The sequence below is a fragment of the Dendrobates tinctorius genome, unplaced genomic scaffold (assembly GCF_039654945.1).
Source record: "Dendrobates tinctorius isolate UK_male_01 unplaced genomic scaffold, ASM3965494v1 ptg000022l, whole genome shotgun sequence".
Classification (NCBI taxonomy): domain Eukaryota; kingdom Metazoa; phylum Chordata; class Amphibia; order Anura; family Dendrobatidae; genus Dendrobates; species Dendrobates tinctorius.
In genome coordinates, this window is record NW_027361690.1 from 82336895 (window position 1) to 82359373 (window position 22479).

General features: G+C 44.6%; 1 protein-coding gene across 1 annotated transcript in view; it reads left to right on the top strand.

The window, feature by feature from the left end:
- The first annotated feature begins 1027 nt into the window (after positions 1 to 1027).
- CERS3 (ceramide synthase 3) overlaps positions 1028 to 22479 on the top strand; it is a 408572-nt gene continuing 387120 nt past the window's right edge. Inside the window, exon 1 of the mRNA XM_073568813.1 lies at positions 1028 to 1118. The gene's annotated coding sequence lies outside the window, so the exon portion shown is untranslated. The remainder of the gene's footprint in view (positions 1119 to 22479) is intronic.

Genomic DNA, 22479 nt, shown 5'->3' on the forward strand with positions numbered 1-22479 from the left:
AAAAGTTTGTTTTTTCCTCATTAATATACACTCTGCACCTCATCTTGTCTTGCTCAGTTTGGCTGGACGGCCAGGTCTAGGAAGACTTCTGGTGGTCTCAAACTTCTTCCATTTAAGGATTATGGAGGCCACTGCGCTCTTAGGAACCTTGAGTAATGCAGAAATTTTTTTGTAACCTTGGCCAGATCTGTGTCTTGCCACAATTCTGTCTCTGAGCTCCTTGGCCAGTTCCTTTGACCTCATGATTCTCATTTGGTCTGACATGCACTATGAACTGTGATGTCTTATATAGACAGGTGTGTGCCTTTACAAATCAAGTCCTATCAGTTTAATTAAACACAGCTGGTCTCCAGTGAAGGAGTAGAACCATCTGAAGGACGACCACAAGGAAATGGACAGCATGTGACTTAAATATGAGTGTCTGAGAAAAGGGTCTGAATACTTATAACCATGTGATATTTCAGTTTTTTCTTTTTAATACATTTGCAAAAATTTCTACATTTCTGTTTTTTTTCAGTCAAGATGTGGTGCAGAGTGTACATTAATGAGAAAAAAATGAACTTTTTTGAATTTACCAAATGGCTGCAATGAAACAAAGACTGAAAAAGTGAAAATACTTTTCGCACCCACTGTAGATCACTCTGTGTGTAATGACTCTATATAATATATGAGCTTCACTTTTTGAATTGAAGAACTGAAATAAATTAACTTTTTGATGATATTCTAATTTAGTGAGAAACACTTTTATGTGACCTTAATACAATGTGCCATTTATATTTATACAAGCCCCCTAAGCTTCATATAACCCTTTTCATTTTTTTGTTGCTCAAATGTCAGCTGTCATTTTGTGTTGACTGACACATAGACTGCCATTGGGAGCGAAAGTAATTGTATGGAATGCTGTATATTGTCAAGTCTTTGAAAAGTAGTACCAGTCAGTACCAAGCCCTGGGGAGGGACTGCTGGAGAATCAGGGCGTGTTCACCTGACATGGGAATTCTCACCTTTGAGATCAAGTCCTGGAGGTGTCTGTTCTTCCCTGCAGTTTTCTACAACTGGCGTGCTCCTGTGAGCTGCGACGGCCGTGTTCTTACCCAGACCAGTCTGATATTACACAGGTAAGGGACAGTGTGAAATGTTAACGTGAAGCTGCATACAAAATGACATATATATTATTTCTGCTGATCTATTATATGGACTGTAATCTGATTAAAATCAGTAAACGCTGCAGTTTTTTTAAAAAATTTTTTATTAATTGCATAATGTTAGTGTTCTTGTGTTAATACATTGACAAAGAAAAGTGAGATAATAGATTTTAATTTATTGAGTTGTGTGGTGCATTCATATCTATGATGCTGAATCGTAAGAAGTTCTCGGCTACTTTAGTGCCGTGAAGCAAGACTGTGGCTGTGACACAAGCTGCACGCCCAAGGATCGCAGTGTATTGAATTAAGTATGGCCACGTTTTAACCTATAAGATGCCGTGTCATAGAAGACACAAGGAGTCCATTAGATTTGGGTTTCATGCTATTTGCACTCCATGGCCTCAGTAGTGTGCAGGATTCGATGTGACCATATTCACTTTCATTATGGTGTTCAGTGGCATCGTGATACTGCGATTTTTGGAGGCCGGGAATTTTGCAGCCAAAATCACAGTGTAACCTCAACGTAAAAGTAGCCATATAATTAGTTAGAACATTATGTAATGTACCGTAAAGATGTAGTCAATTCTCTGTTATCTAGATCACTTTGGAGTAACCGAGTATCTTAAATAATTAAACGCAATTATGCAAATCACCTATTATCTACTTAAAATTATGACGAAAGACATGCAATGTGCCTCACGGTCAATTATCGCTCCCAATTCCTCATACTGCCAAGGAAATATCACAGCTAGATAATTGTAATAAATCAACAATTATAAAGTAAAAGATTCTTTCCAGTTCATTCAATATTGATTGCATTTTATCATTTTGGTATCTTTCCTGTCCGAATTTTGATAAGAATAGAACTATTATTATTCATATCATACAGAGAATAGTTCTAGAGCCAGGTTAATAGTCCTATATTTAATGATCTGACTAGTGGAAAAAAATGTGAGATTCCTTTACCTTACACTAGGAAATGACTTGCAGAATTCTGCTTTATGTGACACTCGGATACTGCACAATGCTATACAAAGAGCCCAATAATAAAACACTGTGTAATAAGCGTCTGAGCTCCTCTTAGTGTTGGTTGCAAACAGGAAAGATTTTACAATTTTGTCTGTCAATGCAAGGAAATGACTGTTATAAAGTTATATTAACCAGCTCAGGACCAGGTAATTTCCCTCATTCCTGAACAGGCACAATTTTGGGTGTTTCTTTTGTGTGCATGCGCGCTTTCAACGTCTCTAAAAATGTTTCTCGTTTGGATATTCAAATAGTTTTGCATCTTTTTTTCCACGATACATCTGGCTTCATTTTTATTTCATTTTTCTTTTTTTTGGCAGATATTTGGGGAAAATGTAAAGAAAAGTAGAAAATAAGTGTCTACTTTTCACATTTTTTGTTAATTTTTTTTAAACTAAGGATCACTAATAACATTTTACATTGTCCTCCCCTCTCCGAAGAAATGAATTTTATATATTGATTTTTTTTTATATACGGACTGATTCAGACTTGAGGTATCGCTCTTTTCTTTTTTTAGTTTTGTTTCATTTATTTTTTTCTATTATAGTTTTGCTTTTTTTAATTTATGTACAGTCGTGCTTACATACCCTGGCAGAATTGCTGCTTTCTTGGCCTTTTTTCAGAGAATATGAATGATAAAACCAAGCCATTTATTGTCAAACTACTGTGTTTTCTCTTTTTATGGTTCAATATATTTTTATTGAAGTTATAATTAACAATTGATGTTTCAACATACATCAAAATCAAGTTCAGGTTGCACAACAGGTACAATCAACAAAATCTAAGCACAGGGTAGGCCATTTATATGGATACACCTAAATAAAATGGGAATGGTTGGTGATATCAACTTCCTGTTTGTGGCACATTAGTATATGGGAGGGCGGAAACTTTTCAAGATGGGTGGTGACCATAGCGGCCATTTTGAAGCTGGCCATTTTGGATCCAACTTTATTTTTTCAATGGGAAGAGGGTCATGTGACACATCAAACTTATTGAGAATTTCACAAGAAAAACAATGGTGTGCTTGGTTTTAATGTAACTTTATTGTTTCATGAGTTATTTACAAGTTTAGGATGACTTATAAAATTTGTTCAAAGTGCTTGTGTTGGATTGTCAATGCAACCCCTATTCTCTCACTCTCGACACACAGATAGCAACACTGCAGAAGAAATGCTAGCACAGGCTTCCAGTATCCGTTGCTTCAGATGCTGCACATCTCGTATCTTCACAGCATAGACAATTGCCTTCAGATGACCCCAAAGATAAAAAGTCTAAGGGGGCCAGATTGGGAGACCTTGATGGCCATTCAATTGGCCCACAATGACCAATCCACTTTCCAGGAAACTGTTCATGTAGGAATGCTCGGACCTGACACCCATAATTGATGGTATGGTGTGGTATATGGGGTAAAAAGATAGTGGGGCCATTCTTCATCAATGGAAACCTCAATTCCACTGGATATCTGAAATTGCTACATAATGATGTGTTGCCTCTTTATGCACTGAAGATGGCACGTTCCCTGAGTTTTTACAGCAAGATGATGCACCATCACATTATGGGTGTCAGGTCCGAGCATTCCTACAAGGAATCTGACCCCCTTATACTAGTATTTCTTCTGCAGTGTTGCTAACCAAGCTCTCATATAAACTACCGTTCAAAAGTCTGGGGTCACCCAGACAATTTTGTCTTTTCCATGAAAAATCATACTTTCATTAATCAAATGAGGTGCCAAATGTGAATTTAAAATCTATTCCAGACACTTACAAGGTTCTAAAAAAAGATTTTTATGTAGAATAAAAAATAATATTCTCCTTCAATCTTTTGCTTTCGTCAAAGAATGCTCCCTTTGCAGCAATTACAGCATTGCAGACCTTTGGCATTCTAGCAGTTAATTTGCTGAGGTAATCTGGATAAATTTCACCCCATGCTTCCAGAACCCCCCCCCACAAGTTGGTTTGGCTTGATGGGCACTTTTTGCGTACCATACGGTCAAGCTGCTCCCACAACAGCTCAATGGGGTTGAGATCTGGTGACTGCGCTGGCCACTCTATTACAGATAGAATACCAACTGCCTGCTTCTTCCCTAAATAGTTCTTGCATATTTTGGAGGTGTGCTTTGGGTCATTGTCCTGTTGTAGGATGAAATTGGCTCCAATCAAGCACTGTCCACAAGGATGGGGGCATTGCTCTAGAATCACTGCGTTGAGAAACATGAGATGGTGTCTCTGCAGTGTTGGATGTTGATCTCCATGAGTTCATTCATCCTCATTTTTCACAGGGTATGGCATGGCATTGCAAAATGGAGTGATCAACAGATATCAAAGAAACAATTTTCGGATTTAAACGTGCGCTGCTAGACAAAACGACTCCTTTCCAGATTGTGTACTTGTATACTTTTATTTTCCCAACGCGTTTCGAAGTCTCAAACTTCTTCCTCAGGGGATGACATGTACAAACAGACAGAGTAGCTCCCAGTTTTATACATACACATTTCAAATATTGGCGCCAATATTTGAAATGTGTATGTATAAAACTGGGAGCTACTCTGTCTGTTTGTACATGTCATCCCCTGAGGAAGAAGTTTGAGACTTCGAAACGCGTTGGGAAAATAAAAGTATACAAGTACACAATCTGGAAAGGAGTCGTTTTGTCTAGCAGCGCACGTTTAAATCCGAAGATTGTTTCTTTGATATCTGTTGATCTATGGTCACGGCGGGGCCATTTGGATGTGCAGCAGCTTTGACCTCTATTCCTTTATGCCTCTAACTCTCCTGCTATTGGTGAGTATAATAGCTTGAACTGTATCTCTTTTACCTGGGTAAGACCCTATTGCGCTCTTTCTCTTTTAGTTTTAACCAAAATGGAGTGATAGCATTCCTTATTCAAAATCCCTTTTACCTTGTACAAATCTCCCACTTTACCAGCACCAAAGCAACCCCAGACCATCACATTACCGTCACCATGCTTGACAGATGGCGTCAGGCACTCTTCCAGCATCTTTTCAATTGTTCTGCGTCTCACAAGTGTTCTTCTGTGTGATCCAAAGACCTCAAACTTAGATTGGTCTGTCCATAACACTTTTTTCCAATCTTCCTCTGTCCAATGTCTCTGTGTTCTTTTATGGCTTTTTCTTTGCCACTCTGCCCTGAAGGTCCCGGAGTCACTGTAGACGTTGACAATGCCAGTTGAGGACCTGTGAGGCGTTGATTTCTCAAACTACAGACTCTAATGTACTTGTCTTGTTACTCAGTTGTGCAGTGGGGCCTCCCACTTCTCTTTCTACTCTGGTTAGAGCCTGTTTGTGCTCTCCTCTGAAGGGAGTAGTGCACACCATTGTAGGAAATCTTCAGTTTCTTGGCAATTTCTCGCATGGAATAGCCTTTAGGGATGAGTGAGCATAATCGTGGGTATTCGGTACTTGGCGAGTAATGCGGTACTCGCGGTACTCGATACATAGCAAGTATTTCACTACTCGCATCACACTATTTGGTTCTCCCGCCCAGCAGTTGTCAATCACAGTAATGTCGCACCCTTCTTGGTTGTGGGCGGCATTACTATGATTGGCTGTCCGCCCAGCGTCATCATATGCCATGACTCATCATAGCCTGGCACTAAGCCCTGCTGCCGCCATTTTCTGCACATTGCATGTGGGTCGCCCTCCCAGGGCTGTGGGGTACTCGGTACTGGGCCGGTCTCTCAGAAGGGAATGTCACAGCAGCGGGGACCCGGTCCGTGGCCCTGGGCGCCCAATGTAAAAAAGGGGATTGAATGGTGGAATGTAGTTTATTAAATGAATAGTTCGTGACGCCACCTGTGGTGTTCGGCAAGTGAGATGTTAAGCCGAAGCTGCATGCAGATCCTCTGGGACTGGTGGTGTGTTGCAGCCAAGATGGTGAAGCTCCCCACAGGTGGAGCTGTAGTCCCAGGGCAGTGTAGATGTAGGGGTAGAGGAGAGGCACAGGCGGTGTAGAAGCTGGTACCCAGATGTAGTGGTACAGGGTGTGTTGGCGCAGGAATAAATGGAGGACACCAGGGCTTGTAGTTCCAAAGCTTTACTCACAGTCTGTAGTACACACAGGTGCCTGCCTCCGTGCTGTGTCCTCCGGGTCAGGGACTCAGTCAACCTCCAGGCCAGATGGAATGCTCCCTTCCAACACTCCGCCAACATGTGCCTTTCTGAACGTCTCCTCTTATAGCGCCTTTAAGTGAAGTACTCCTAGTACTGAGTTACACTGGAGTTCCTCCTGACAGATGTTCCCAAGAACTTTCCTTGTACGGCAGACAGCTGTAGCCTGCTTTGGGGACTCCTCACTCCTAAGTCCCGGCTCACTATCAATGTTGCTGTTGTGCCCCCAAGTCTGAGATGGGAGTAGTGCATTTACAGCCCACTACTCCTCCGGTGTCTGCTGCATGACCATTAGTATCCATACAACCTCGGGGACCGGGCCCCGGCCTTGCGCTTAGAACTTCTAGGCAGGGTTCTCTCCTAACCCAAGTCCTCTCTTCCCTTTTACTCCTACATTCCGTACTAGTCTCTCCTTCTTATGGAAGATCAGGTTTCTGTTCAGTGTCTTTCTCCTTCTTCCTTTCCTGTGCCAGCAGACTCAGGTCACTGAGATCTGCTGCAGCACCTCCTTCTTCCATCCCTCTCCCAGAGATCTTCTTCTCCTTACTCCTCTCTCTCTGACTGACTGACTGACTGACATTCTAAACTTTCCCACTCTTTTATGTATTCTAACTCCACCCGCCTCCCAGCACGTTTCGTGTTCAATGCAGGGAGCCACCAAAGGTGCTCTGCTACACTTCAAGCAGGGAGCCGCAATGTGGCTTTGCTGAACTACTGTGTTGTGTATTATGCAAGTTTTGGAGCGTGGTCAGGAGCCTCCAACCTACCTGGATGGTGCAGTACCTCTGTGGCAACTGAATCCTCAGGGGCGCCACACTTGCAGAACACAGCTAGTGTAGGGAGAGTGTGAGCAGCTGCTAGGGAGAGTTATGTTTTTTGGTGCAAATCATTCAGAAATCCTCTGTAAAACCCAAAAGCTCTTTTCAGAGCTGAAAGTATAAGGTCAGGGACCGAGTAGTGACCGTTTTCCCAGCTTTTTTGGGGGTCACATTTAACCCTGCAGGGCAGTTTTTTTGTGCTGTTGTGGTGCTGTGTTCACAGCAAATAGTAAGCACGCACGGTACTGCACAACTGACACGCAGCCAGCACCGCTGTCTTGTGTGGTGTCTCAGGTGCGTATTCTCGCCTTAAACCTCAGGGCAGTATTTTTGTGCTGTTGCGGTGCTGTGTTCACAGGGAAAAGAACGCACGCACGGTACTGCACAACTGACACGCAGCCAGCACCGCTGTCTTGTGTGGTGTCTGGGGTGCGTATTCTTGCCTTAGACTTCAGGGCAATTTTTTTGTGCTGTTTCGGTGCTGTGTTCACAGCGAATGGTACGCACGCACTGTACTGCACAACTGACATGCAGCCAGCACCACTGTCTTGTGTGGTGTCTGGGATGCGTATTCTTGCCTTAAACCTCAGGGCAATTTTTTAGTGGCAGCACCGCTGTCTTGTGTGGTTATTGGGGTGTGTAATCTCACCTAAACCTCAGAGCAATTTTTTTCTGTTGCTGCGGTGCTGTTTGTAAAACACAAAGCAGTACTAGGCTGTAGTGCTACCTTCCACAAAGCACTAGCTGCTCCTTGTTCCCCAATATCTGCATCTGAACATCTGCGACTATGGCAGAAAAATCCAAAATTCCTAAAAAGGTTGTTGTGAAGGGACAGGGACGTGGACGTGGGGTCGTTGGTGCCCAACAAGGCACAGAGTCTGGGAGATCGAAGAAGGTTAATGCATCTAGGTTCCTGGCAAAAATTTCCCGGTCTGGAGCATAAACGGGCCTGGAAGCCAGAATAACAAGAGCAGATACTGTCTTGGATGGCTGATAAGGCCTCAACGAAATGTTCTAGCAGCATAGCAGCACCCAATCGTCCATGACAAAACAGTCTACTGTCCATACAGATAATGCCGGGTCATTCTATTCTCAACCTGTTCCTAGTTCATCACCCGGTCAGGAGTCACAGGAAACATTTGTCCCCAACCTTGGTCACTTTGAGGATCTGTTTGATCCATTTCCTTGCATTGCCTCTGGCCTCTCACCGCACGACATTGAAGAGGAACGTGAGGGGATATCGTCTGTTGAAGATGGCCAAATATTTGAATCTCCACGTCCAAAAGAAAGCTACTTTCATCCACATGATATACCAGGTGAAGAGGTGGAGGCTGATGGTGATGAAACACAGTTGCCATCTGGCCAGTCGCCAATATCAACATGGAAGGAGGATGACATGGATGACGAGGTGGTCGATGTTGAGACCACCGATCCGACCTGGATCATTGGCACGCATAGCCAACACAGCAGCACAGAGGATGAAGGTGGATACGTAGCACCAAAAAAGGCACCAAGGGCTACTGTTTGAGCAGAGTGCGAAGTGTGTCAACTGTTGCCAAGAGCAATCCCTCTGTGCCCCAAGTCAAGGCAAGGGTGCATTCAGGCGCTGTCTGGAAATTTTTTTCCGCTAGTCCTTCGGAACCAAATGTTATCATCTGTAGCATCTGCCATAGGAAGCTGAGCAGAGGCCAGGGCAAAGGCAACCAAAGCACCACCAGCATGCGGAAACACATGGCAGCCAAGCACCCTAGTCGGTGGGCTGAACAACAGGGTACCAAATCAGTGTCTGCGACTGCGGGTCAAACCACTGCCATGTCGCCTGTGATATGTCCTTTCTAGAGTTGAGCGACTTTAGTCGGATCGGGTTTCATGAAACAAAATTCGTTTCAAATGAAACTGGTCCGACTAGGGCAAAAAAAGTCGGAGTTTCGTCCGAAACCCGACCCCAATGCAAGTCAATGGGGAATATAAGTCGGCATTGAGTAGATGAATGCCAAACCACAGACTCATTTGCGACTTGCCAACACAGTGGAACTCAACATATAATATGTTGGCAAGGGTAAGTGAGCAACAGAGGGCACTTTCTGAATACCAGCTTAAACATGCCCGTCACACTGAGACTCAGCCAAGACACATAACAACTGTCGAGTGGGTGTGGATCGCTGATATTTGTGATAGCTTTGAGTATTGCACCAAGCTTGTGAGCAGTGATCAGGCTATTATCAGCGTAACCATCCCTATGTTATGTCTGCTGAAAAAAATCGCTGCAGAATCAAAAAATGGAATCTTTGCGTCCCCAGCAGCTGGGTATGGAGCAAAATTTCACAATGGGTGATCCTACCCAGCCCAGCCAATATCATCAGGTCATATTGGGGGATGAAGATGATGATGAAAATCAGGAGGGAGAGGACTTCTTTTTCAGTGGTACCGAGGGGACACCTCATGCTACAGAGGGGAATCCCAACCCCAGCTTCATGTCTGTCCAGCATGGGTGGGCTGAAGAGGAGGAGGTGGAGGAGGAGAGTCAGTGTGAGGAGAGGATGGGTATTGTTCCTCGCTCAGGGGTCACAGAACATTTGCCTCTTTGCAGCTTGGCACACATGGCACACTTCATATCTGACTGTCTGTGCCAAGACCCTCGCGTAATCCACATTTTCAATAGCAACCTATACTGGTTGGCCACCTTTCTAGACCCACGGTACAAGGACAAATTTCCTTCGCTACTGTTGCAGTCACCAAGGGGTTTCACAATGGAATCCTTCAAGAAGGCCGTTGTCGATCATTTGATGGCAACAGCACCCTCAGATACCACTGCTAGCAGAGATACCAGCTCTGTGCAACAGCCTGCATTAAAGGGGAGAGATACGCCAAGCAGGTCCAAAAGAGGTGGTGGTAAAATGTCCACAAACTGGGCCATCTTCAATAACCCGGCTCATCACCAAGGACTAGTTGGAAGAGTAGCAATGTCAAGGAGGGAGAAGTTGATCAAGATGGTCAATGACTATCTAAGTGACCATACCTGCGTCCTTCCTGACGCTTCTGTTCCATGTAATTACTGGGTATCCAAGCTGCATAGTTGGCCCGACCCCGCCTTCTATGCCTTGGAGGTGCAGGCCTGCCCTGCTGCTAGTGTGATGTCAGAGTGTGTTTTCAGTGCCTCTGGGGCAATCATAACAGATACACGCACACGGTTGACTACAGAGAATGCAGACAGGCTGACTCTGATAAAATTTAACAAGGACTGGATTTTGCAACAGTATTTAAGCCCTCCAGATCACAGTATCCCAACCTAAAGTCACCCAACACGATTTTTTTTTTAAATTGGTGATCACATTCATCCCTCCCCACACAAGCCCCTTTTCTACTTCTTACACATGTTTTAAAAACCTGCTTCTGACACATGTACCTCATGGTCAATAAGCTAAAAACAATGTTACATCTAATATATAAAGCTCAATGTGGGTGTATATGTATGTATGTCCGGGATTGGCATCCACACCGTCGCAACTACAGCCACAAAATTTGGCACAGTCACACGTCTGGACCCCGAGAGCGTCATAGGCTATGTTGTGAGGTGAAATTTTAACCCCGCGCGTTCCAATTCACCAAACAATTTTGCCCCTATCTACATAATGGGGAAAAAGTGTATGTATGTATTGGCATCTGCACCGTCGTAGCTACAGCCACAAAATTTTGCACAGTCACACGTCTGGACCCCGAGAGCGTCATAGGCTATGTTTCTGGAGCGAAATTGTAACCCCGCGCGTTCCAATTCAGCAAACAATTTTGCCCTATCTACATAATGGGGAAAAAGTGAAAGGAAAAGTGTTGGAGGCAAACTGACAGCTGCCAGATGTGAACAAGGGGGACTTAAAGAATGAGAGCGATGGCGCCAAACAGTATATACCGTACAGTTGGGGCCCTGACTCACCACACACACAAAATGTGCCACACACTACCACGTGCTTCAACACATACAGTATACCACCCTCAGCACACATTTCACCACACATACACCAACCTCGCCACATAAAAGTCGAAACACAAAAGTCGCCACTCAAAACTCGCCACTCTGTCCCGGAGCTGTTTAAAAGATGAAAAATGAGCTGTGATTTGTTGCTATCAGCAACAGTTTTCTTTGTAGACAGTTGTGGTAACTGAGGCCTATTATTCTTATCATTTCTATGGTGTTATCGTCCTTCTGTAAAGCTGGAAATAACACAATTTATTACCGTGCCAACACAGACCACCCTCTGACTCAGACTGCAGGGGGAGCCCAGTATCACACAGGATAGGATTAGATACACGGCTCAGCAGTCAGTATCACACAGGATAGGATTAGATACACAGCTCAGCAGTCAGTATCACACAGAATAGGATTAGATACACAGCTCAGCAGTCAGTATCACACAGGATAGGATTAAATACGCAGCTCAGTACACAGTATCACACAGAATAGTATTAGATACACGGCTCAGCAGACAGTATCACATAGAATAGGATTAGATACACAGCTCAGTAGTCAGTATCACACAGGATAGGATTAGATGCACGTTTTTTATGTGCAATAATCATTATAATTTGTTATAGCTAACCACAGTTGGTTACTATGCCCAGGCAACGCCAGGCTCTTCAGCTAGTTAATTAATATTTCCCATCGGAGGCACTTGTGATGAGAGTGAGACCCTTCTTCCTTCATCAACCATGGTATCATGCCCCTGGCTAATTTTTGGAGACACTATGGCTATGCCTGGACACTGGGCACTGCCACCTCTCTGCTAGTAGTCCTACCTTCATCATAATTGTTTGGCCCTTCAGACCTGTCTTGCTTCCTTCATCAACTATGATACAGCCCCTTGGGCTAATTTTTGGAGACACTATGGCTATGCCTGGACACTGGGCACTGCCACCTCTCTGCTAGCAGTCCTAGCTTCATCATAATTGTTTGGCCCTTCAGACCTGTCTTGCTTCCTTCATCAACTATGATACAGCCCCTTGGGCTACTTTTTGGAGACACTATTGCTATGCCTGGACACTGGGCACTGCCACCTCTATGCTAGTAGTCCTGGCTTTATCATAATTGTTTGGCACTTCAGACCTGCCTTGCTTCCTTCATCAACCATGATACAGCCCCTAGGGCTAATGTTTTGAAAACACTATATCTATGCCTACACATTGGGCAGTGAGAAATGGAAAACGGTCTTAGGAGCGCAGGAAAGAGACTCAGACAAGAGATGGGTTTAAAACTTCCACCTGATGAAGACGGATCCTCCGTCGAAACGCATTGTAGTTTAAACCCATCTCTTGTCTGAGTCTCTTTCCTGTGCTCCTAAGACCTTTTTTCATTTCTCATTGCTCCTATCCTCCATTGGAGGTTTTCGGCTGGAGATGCGGTGGAGACCTGACATCCTTGTCTACCCTTGGGTGGCTTCCTAAGCGTTTCTTTATGACGCCTTATCACTGACTCTCTTACACATTGGCCAGTGGCACAACAAGGACAGTAGTCCAAGCTTTATAATTGTGAATCCCTTGTGATGATGATGATGGGTGGCTTCTTCCTGCGTTAACCATAACACAGCCCCTAGGGCAGATTGCTCTCCTTACACCACTTACACACTTAGCTGTCAGAAGATCACCTCCATCATCACTCGTTCTTACGGCCAGGGCTGTGGAGTCGGAGTCGGTGCTCATTTTGGCGGAGTCGGAGTCGGTATAAAATGGACCAACTCCGACTCCTAAAATATATAATAAATTGGGTACAGTAGTTCAATGCAGAATGTGCTGAATATTTTTTCATAGGAATTTGGGAAAGTTATGAAATCTCTATATATAAAACTGAATGTATGTATGTATGTGTGTATCACCAACCAATCACGAAGCATCTTTCATTTCACCAGAGCTGTTCAAAAGAAGCTGAGCTGTGATTGGTTGCTATGAGCAACAGTTTTCCTTGCAACCAATCACTAAGCATCTCTCATTTCACCAGAGCTGGTTAAAAGAAGGTGAGCTGTGATTGGTTGCTATGAGCAAGTTTTCCCACTTGACAACACCTCAGCAGACACTGACATGGTGGGAGAAATCTAGCATCCCCGGGAACATAAGCTCCCAGCCATTGTCTGCCCCCCTGAAAGGAGCAGAGAGCACATGACAAAAATGAATCCCCATCCCTTTCCCATATACCCATCACACATCCTCCACCCCATAGGCACATCTTCCCTCTTAAAGGGATCATTGGTATGGAAGTTAGAGCAAATCCCTCAGCGCTCTGGTTCTGACCCCAGGCCTCTCTTTAAGGGATCCCCGTAATGGATGTCAGGACCGTTCCACTCAGCTCTGTGGTTCTGACCCCAGGGTTTCTTAAAGGGATCATTGTTATGGAAGTTAGGGCAAATCTACACTGCGCTTTGGTACTGACCCCAGGCCTTTCTTAACCCCTTCACTACCAAGGGTGGTTTGCACGTTAACTACCGGGCCAATTTTTACAATTCTGACCACTGTCCCTTTATGAGGTCATAACTCTGGAACGCTTCCATGGATCCCGGTGATACTGACATTGTTTTCTTGTGACATATTGTACTTCATGTTAGTGGTAAAATTTCATTCATATAACTTGCGTTTATTTGTGAGAAAAACGGAAATTTGGCAAAAATTTTGAAAATTCCGCAATTTTCCAACTTTGAATTTTTATGCCCTTAAATCACACAGATATGGCACACAAAAAAGTTAATAAGTAACATTTCCCACATGTTTACTTTACATCAGCACAATTTTGGAACCAAAATTTTTATTTGTTAGTAAGATATAAGGGTTAAAAGTTGACCAGCGATCTCTCATTTTTGCAACACCATTTTATTTTTACGGACCACATCACATTTGAAGCCACTTTGAGGGGTCTATATGATAGAAAATACCCAAAAGTGACACCATTCTAAAAACTGCACCCCTTAAGGTGCTTAAAACCGCATTCAAGGAGTTTATTAACCCTTCAGGTGCGTCACAGGAATTTTTTTAATATTTAAAAAAAATTAACATTTAACTTTTTTTCACCAAAAAAATTACTTCAGGTTCAATTTTTTTATTTTACCAAGTGTAACAGGAGAAATTGGACTGCAAAAATTATTGTGCAATTTGTCCTGAGCACGCTGATACCTGATATGTGGGGGGGAACCACTGTTTCGGCGCATGGCAGAGCTCAGAAGGGAAGGAGCGCCGTTTGACTTTTTCAATGCAAAATTGGCTGGAATTCTGATCGGACGCCATGTCGCGTTTGGAGAGCCCCTGATGTACCTAAAGAGTGGAAACCCCCCACAAGTGACCCCATTTTTGAAACTAGACCCCCTAAGGAACTTATCTAGATATGTGGTGAGAACTTTGAACCCACAAGGGCTTCACAGAAGTTTATAATGTACAGCGGTACAATTAAAAAATCATATTTTTTCCACAAAATGATCTTTTCACCCCCAATTTTTATTTTCCCAAGGGTAACAGGACCCTAAAAGTTATTGTGCAATTTGTCCTGAGTACGCTGATACCCCATATGTGGGTGTAAATGACTATTTGGGCACATGGCAGAGCTCGGAAGGCAAGCAGCGCCATTTGACTTTTTTGTCTGGAATTGAGATCGGACACCACGTCGCGTTTGGAGAGCCCCTGATGTACCAAAACAGTGGAAATCCCCCACAATTGACACCATTTTGGAAACTAGACCCCCCAAGGAACTTATCTAGATGTGTGGTGAGAACTTTGAACCCCCAAGTGCTTCACAGAAGTTCATAACGCCCAGGCGTGAAAATAAAAAAATTTTTTTTCCCACAAAAATGATATTTTTGCCCCCAAATTTTTATTTTCCTAAGGGCAACAGGAGAAATAGGACCCCAAAAGTTGTTTTGCAATTGTAGGTAAGGGGTTAAAGGGATCTCCGGTATGAAAGTCATGGCAATTGCCTTCAAATGCTCTGGTACTGACCCCAGGCTCTCTTAAAGGGATCTCCTGTATGGAAGTTAGGGCAAATCCCTCAGTGCTCTGATTCTGACCCCAGGCCTCTCTTAAAGGGATCATTGGTATGCAAGTCAGGGCAAATCCACTCATCGCTCTGGTTCTGACGCCAGGGCTCTCTTAAAGGGATCCCCGATATGGAAGTTGGGACCGTTCCACTCAGCGCTCTGGTTCTGGCCCCAGGCTGACGGGATGATGTGGGATATTAGGGGGAGTAGTTCGGTGGCTCTGGCTGACGGGATGATGTGGGATATTAGGGGTAGTAGTCCGTTGGCGCTGGCTTATGGGATGATGTGGGATATTAGGGGTAGTAGTCTGGCGGCTGTGACGAGATGATGTGGGATATTAGTGGTAGTTGTCTGGTGGCTCTGGCAGACAGCATGTTGTGGGATATTGGGGGTAGTAGTCCAGTGCCTTTGACGGGATGATGTGGAATAATAGTGGGATAATAGAGGTAGTAGTCCGGTGGCTCTGGCTGAAGGGATGATGTGGGATATTATAGTAAATGTGGCAATGTGGAGTGGGCGGGGCTCTGCACTTAGCTTTATATATATATACAGTATATATAGATATAATCATTATAATTTGTTATAACTAACCGTAGTTATTTACTATCCCCAGGCAGCTCCGGGCTCTTCAGCTAGTGTCCTATAAATGGCTGTTCTATTCCTGATCTAAGGCTACTTTCACACACAGCATTTTTGCTTCGTTTTTTGAGGATACATTTTTCAGCTGCAAAAGCAGATCAGCTTTTTAAAAAACCGCATCACCTGAAAGGTTTTTGAGCTCATAGATGTTTTCAATAGCAAAAGCAGATTAGAAACCTGCTCTTTCTATCCATTTATCCATATCTGTCTATCCATATCTTATCTCTACCAAAAAGCATGAAAGCCAGGTAGCACACAGACTAACACTCCTTTTTTTTAGCACCAGTCAGGCACACCTCATAGCTGCCCAAAAGGACACCCAGGACAGGCATTGCTCATCTTCAGTAACACATCAACATCAATTGATAGTTGGAATAAACAGACTGCATTCATCACCACATCTTCTTAAGGTGCAGGCTTTATTTTCAAGCGTAGGGGTGTGCAGTATGAGGTTCTGCAGCAGCTGAGGTGTGCAGTATGAGGTTGTGTGGAACAGTATGAGGTTCTCCCCCCCAGGTTTGATCCTGGCCACGCCCATGGTGTGAATGTAGCCTGAGGATCTAGGTTTTGTCTTAGCTGAGATAAGTCAGTGCTCACTACAGCACCAGTGAAGCTCCTCCTCTACAGACAAGGGTACAAACTAAATATGTTCTATCTAAATATCTTTATTATTGTGTCATAAAAATGATTAAATGTCTGATGTTCACATTGTACTACAATAAATTTTTCACTTAAATGTAAGCAATATATGTTGGAGTCGGAGTCATGGAGTCGGAGTTGGTGTCGGTGTAAGGGAAATTGAGGAGTCGGAGTCAGAGTCACAGGTTTGGCTTACCAACTCCACAGCCCTGCTTACAGCACTTATCACTGGCACTGCGTAAGTGGCGTACGAGTCCCTCTCTTCCGGCAAAAAACCACAGGACTTCAAATAGTGTTTGTACATTCTAGTGAAGCTATTGTTTAAATTCACTCGTGCAGCCCCTGACCAGGTGCCCCCATGTAATATACATTTGTTTACAGCATACATTTTTTTAACATTTACACATTTTTTAGCCTTTTCCTCAGCCCCCAGACTGCTTTGTAGGGTCCTGCAGACAATTACTCGCATTTTCCATTGACTATCATTGGACTCGCTATTCGTACCGAATACCCGAGTATTAAGGTATACTCGGTATGAGTATAGCGAGTCCGAATGCTTCAGTACTCGCTCATCCCTAATAGCCTTCATTACTAAGAACAAGAATAGACTGTCAAGTTTCACATGAAAGTTCTTTTTTTCTGGCCATTTTGAGATTTTAATGGAACCAACAAATGTAATGCTCCAGATTCTCAACTAGCTCAAAGGAAGGTCAGGTTTATAGCTTCTCTAATCAGCCAAACTGTTTTCAGCTGTGCTAACATACTTGCACAAGGGTTTTCAAGGGTATTCTAACCATCCATTAGCCTTCTTACACAGTTAGCAAACACAAAGTACCATAGGAACACTGGAGTGATGGTTGTTGAAAATGGGCCTCTATACACCTATGAAGATATTGCATTACAAACCAGACGTTTGCAGCTAAAATAGCCATTTACCGCATTACCAATGTATAGAGTGTATTTATGAATCATTTAATGTTAGCTTCCTTGGAAAAAACTGTGCTTTTCTTTCAAAAATAAGGACATTTCTAAGTGACCCTAAACTTTTGAACAGTAGTGTATTCGTATGAGTCCAAGTTCAGCCAAGTGTCAGAGACTATGAGCTCTGCCATGTGAATAAGGTTATCTACCACCTCAACCCATTCCAACTTAGAAGAAATGGTAAAAGCAAAGAGAAACAAAGATTATATGTTGCCAATAACTTCAAAAAGAAAACAGTGTATCTATCAAAAATTATTTTAATAAATTACCAATAATTATACAAAAGTTACGTAATACATCTATCACAAATTGCATGGGTATATTTATAAATCATGTGACTGAATCCATGGGTCAAAAAAATCCACGCCCCCTGAGGAAGTGACATCTTGTGTACGCGAAACGCGCGTCGGGGTATTTGACCTGGGTCCGGACGGGACTTCTCGCACATCTATGGGTAATTATTCCTCACTATTCTTTCTTTTATGATGCATTGTGTGATGCATATGTAGCGGCATATTACTTTGTGGGTCAGAGGCAGTCACAGCACTGGAAATGTTAATTTACCCATATATAGTACTATATGATTTATATGTAGTGACATAACACTTTGTGATTTAAGGCAGTCACAGTACCTGACATGTTTATTTATTTATATATAGTACTACATAATATATATGTAACGGCATAGTGGTTGATGTGTACTAGGTAGTTATTAAACTGTAAATACTTATTTATCTGATCCCACTATATCGTTTGGCACATGTTTTGGAAGGATTGGAGATCTGTATACAATATCATCATGTATGTGCACATGTGTCTTTATTTAGTCCGGTCCTGTATCTTCTGGTCATTTTTTTGACCCATGGATTCAGTCACATGATTTATAAATATACCCATGCAATTTGTGATAGATGTATTACGTAACTTTTGTATAATTATTGGTAATTTATTAAAATAATTTTTGATAGATATACTGTTTTCTTTGTGAAGTTATTGGCAACATATACTCTTTGTTTCTCCTTGCTTGTAGTGTTATATTTGAGTCGCCTAGCCACATGGGTATTTGAGATTTATTGCTGGCATTTTCATTTGCTTAATCTCCAGTGTATGGGGATAATCTCATTGCAGCTAAAAATACTCGAAATAGTCCCTTTTTAATGGTAGAAATAGAAATAGGGAATATCGATAATAAAGCTGTTTCTGGAGAGATCAGTTATTGTTGAATAATTTATTGAAGAGATCAAACAATCCTGTCCACAATTTAGATATTCGTGAGTCATGTTATCTACAGAGGAGTCACATCTCCAACACTTATTTGTAATATTAGGATACATGTGGTGAATGAGGTCTGATTTCCTGTACCATCTGGGGAACATCAGATGTTACAGACTGGGAAGATTTAAGTGAGCAAGCTTCACTCAGTTGCTGCTGGTCATTTGGTTTTCTTCCTGTGCATCTTGAAGTTCACTTGTCCCCTGCTTGGTCCTGCATCGTTCAGATAAGTTATTTGTTTGCTGGAATCTTTTTGCATTTGATCCAGTTTTGCCTTTCTCTGCTTTCTGCTTTGCTGTGTGGGTTCAGCATTGTTTCCTGCTGGGACCGGTGCTCGACCCCGTTCCATATGCCATAGCTTATGTCAGTCTGTTCAGTATTGCTAGTCCCCTGTTATATCAGTGTCTTTTGTTTTGCTTCCAGTTCACACCAGAATGGAGAGGTCGTGCGGCCTCAGTATTTTTTGCATATCAGACGTGTTGGATTTTTTAGGGTTTTTTGCGTGATTGCAGACAGTATCCTTTCCTGTCCTGTTCTATCCAGACAGTCTGGGCCCCATCATTTGCTTACTCTATTTTCTGCCTGTGTTTGTGCCTCATCTTGTCTCACAGGCAATATATGTTTGAGGGCTATCTATTCCTTTGGGGTTTCTCCTCCGGGGCAGTTTAGCTTTCCTCTTTCTTGCTTTAGGCTTAGTTTACTATTTGGCTGTGCCGAGGTGTCTAGGGCATCGTAGGTACGTCCCACAGCTAATTATAGTTGCATTGTTAGGTTTATGGGTCTGCAATCCGCTAAGTTACCAACCTTTCTGGTTTTCTGGTTGCCTAGCTTATTTCCCGGCTATCCTCCTTGGTGACCTAATCATAACACCTCCCAATACAGATTGTTTTCAAAAACCGTTAAAGGTCTGCTCCACGCTTCATTGATGGTAATACGGTAATACAGTAATACGGCGATACTCCATCCAAGCCTGAACTGATGAATGCCTGGTGTAATAAGACTCTCTAAGGGTTTTAAGCCACTCGAGGAGACAACCTGTCTCATCTGGGACAATGGATTATCTAGTGTGCCTAAGAAACGTAAACCACTATCATCATGAGGATTACAGAGTGTTACGCTGTGGACACAGGTGACGAGAGTGGACCCACTGGACCGTGGCGCCGAGCTCTCCCCGAGCGAGCGCACCAAGTGGACCGACCCCTATACAGGGACCGTTAGGGAACAGACTCGGGAAGTTCTAGCGCCACGGCAGCCAGGACCAGGGGTCGGCTCAGGAGGGTGAACAAGTGATGAGGAACAGAGGAAGGTCCAGAGAGGAACCAGGGTGACCAGGGTCCAGAGACTGCGGAAGAGGAAGAAGGACGGAGGAAGGCGGGGGTCCAGGAAGAGGCGAACTGAAAAGGAAGGAGACACAGGGGTTAGGCAGGAGGAACGGACCGGAGGGACAGAGGAACACTGAGGACACAGGAACTAACAGGAGGCACAAGACACAAGGAATAAACTAGAGCGCAGCTAGCAAGGAACAAGCAGCAGGGAGCGCGGCCTAGACAACCGAGAGGCAACTCAATAGTCAGGCGCCTCCACTAAGGGAGGGCGGCCTGAAATACCTGGTGGTGGCCTCTGATAGGTCGGGGGGCCGGTCCGGGTCAGGTCACGGCAGACAGGTGGCTGCCGGTAGGAGCGTGCGGCTTATCCCTCCGGCGCGTGCGCAGAGGCACAGTGCGCGCGGCCGAGGGAAGTGGAGGAGAACATCGGGACGCCGGCCGCCGGAAAGCAAGGAGAGCGGAGGCGCGCGTGCAGGACGCGTCAGAGGAGAGAGTCGGGGCAGAAGCAGGAGCGGTGAGTATGGCAGCGGGAGCGGCGCTAACAGTACCCCCTCTCTTACACTCCCCTCCACTGCGTCTGGCTAAAAACCTCTTAAGAATGCGAGGAGCATTGATATTCTCCTGCGGCTCCCAGGATCTCTCCTCGGGACCAAAACCCTTCCAGTCGATCAAAAAAAAGGTTTTACCTCTAACTTTTTTCGAGGCCAGGATGTCTTTTACCTCGAAGACGTCATCAGACGTAACAGGAAGAGGAGAAAGATTCGGGGCCGGGTGAAACCGATTCAGGACAACCGGTTTAAGGAGGGAGACGTGGAAGGAGTTGGGAACCCGAAGCGACGCAGGCAACTCCAGTTTGTAAGATACGTTGTTCAGACGTTTGAGAATCTTGAAAGGCCCAATGTAGCGCGGTCCCAACTTGTAGGAAGGGAGCTTTAGCCTAATGTACTTGGCCGACAACCAAACTTGTTGACCTGGGAGGTAGTTTGGAGCATCCAAGCGTCTTTTGTCAGCGTGCCTCTTCATGCGTTCCCCCGACCTCCGGAGGGCCTCCTTAGTTTCGGACCAGATCCTAGAGAACTCTTGGGTCAGGGAGTCGGCTGCAGGCACACCGGAGGAACCGGACAAAGGTAGAGGAACACCAGGGTGCATGCCAAAGACTACGAAAAATGGAGACTTGGCTGATGACTCGCTGGGATGGTTATTGTAGGAGAACTCTGCCCAGGGAAGTAGATGGACCCAGTTATCCTGATGAGCGTTAGAGAACTGCCGTAACTAGGACGCTAGTACCTGATTAACGCATTCAACCTGACCATTGGACTGGGGATGGTATGCGGATGAAAAGTCCAGTTTTATCTCTAGAAGTTTACACAAGGCCCTCCAAAACCGAGAGGTGAACTGTACCCCTCGATCGGAAACAATATGCTGTGGAAAGCCGTGGAGGCGGAAGATGTGCTGGATAAAAATCTTCGCCAACTCTGGAGCGGAGGGCAGCGCAGGTAGAGGAACAAAATGGGCCATCTTGGAGAAGCGGTCGACAGCTACCAGGATAGTCGTAGATCCGGAAGACTTAGGCAGATCCGTGATGAAATCCAAACCAATATGTTGCCATGGAACCGAAGGAATCGGGAGAGGAAGCAGAAGGCCGGCGGGTGGTCGCCTAGGAATCTTGACCTTGGCGCAAGAGGGACAGGAGGCCGTGAAGTCTGTCACATCCTGGCGGAGTGAGGGCCACCAGTAAAAACGAGCGATGAGCTCAAATGTCTTCTTGACTCCGACATGTCCGGAAACTTTAGAGGAATGTCCCCAATGCAGTACCTTTTCTCTTTCAGCATCAGGGACGTAGGTCTTGCCGGGAGGAGGAGTAATCAGTCTCACCGGGGCCACAGTGATGATCTTAGCGGGATCGATAATGTGAGTTGGTTCCTCCATCAGATCAGAGGGCTGCAGAGACCGGGACAATGCGTCCGCCTTGATGTTCTTTGGCCCGGGACGGAAACGCAATTCAAAATCGAACCGACCAAAGAAGAGGGACCATCTGGCCTGCCGAGGGTTAAGTCTCTGGGCTGACTGGAGATATGCAAGGTTCTTGTGGTCGGTAAAGATGGTAAACGGATGGACCGAGCCTTCAAGGAGGTAACGCCACTCCTCGAGCGCCAACTTTATGGCCAACAGCTCACGATCCCCGATGGCGAAGTTACACTCAGCCGGCGAGAAGGCCTTTGAAAAGAACCCGCAGGTAATCAGGCGGCCGGACGGGGACCTCTGTGAGAGCACTGCACCTGCTCCGGTGGAAGAGGCGTCTACCTCCAGGATGAATGGCTTATTAGCCTCGGGTCGGTGTAGAACAGGTGCGGTCGCGAAGGCTTGCTTCAGGCAGGAAAAGGCCTCTTCAGCCTCCGGAGGCCAGGACGAGGAGTTGACGCTCTTGCGAGTGAGACTGGAGATGGGTTTGATGATGGACGAAAAATGTGGCACAAATTGACGGTAATAGTTGGCGAAGCCGAG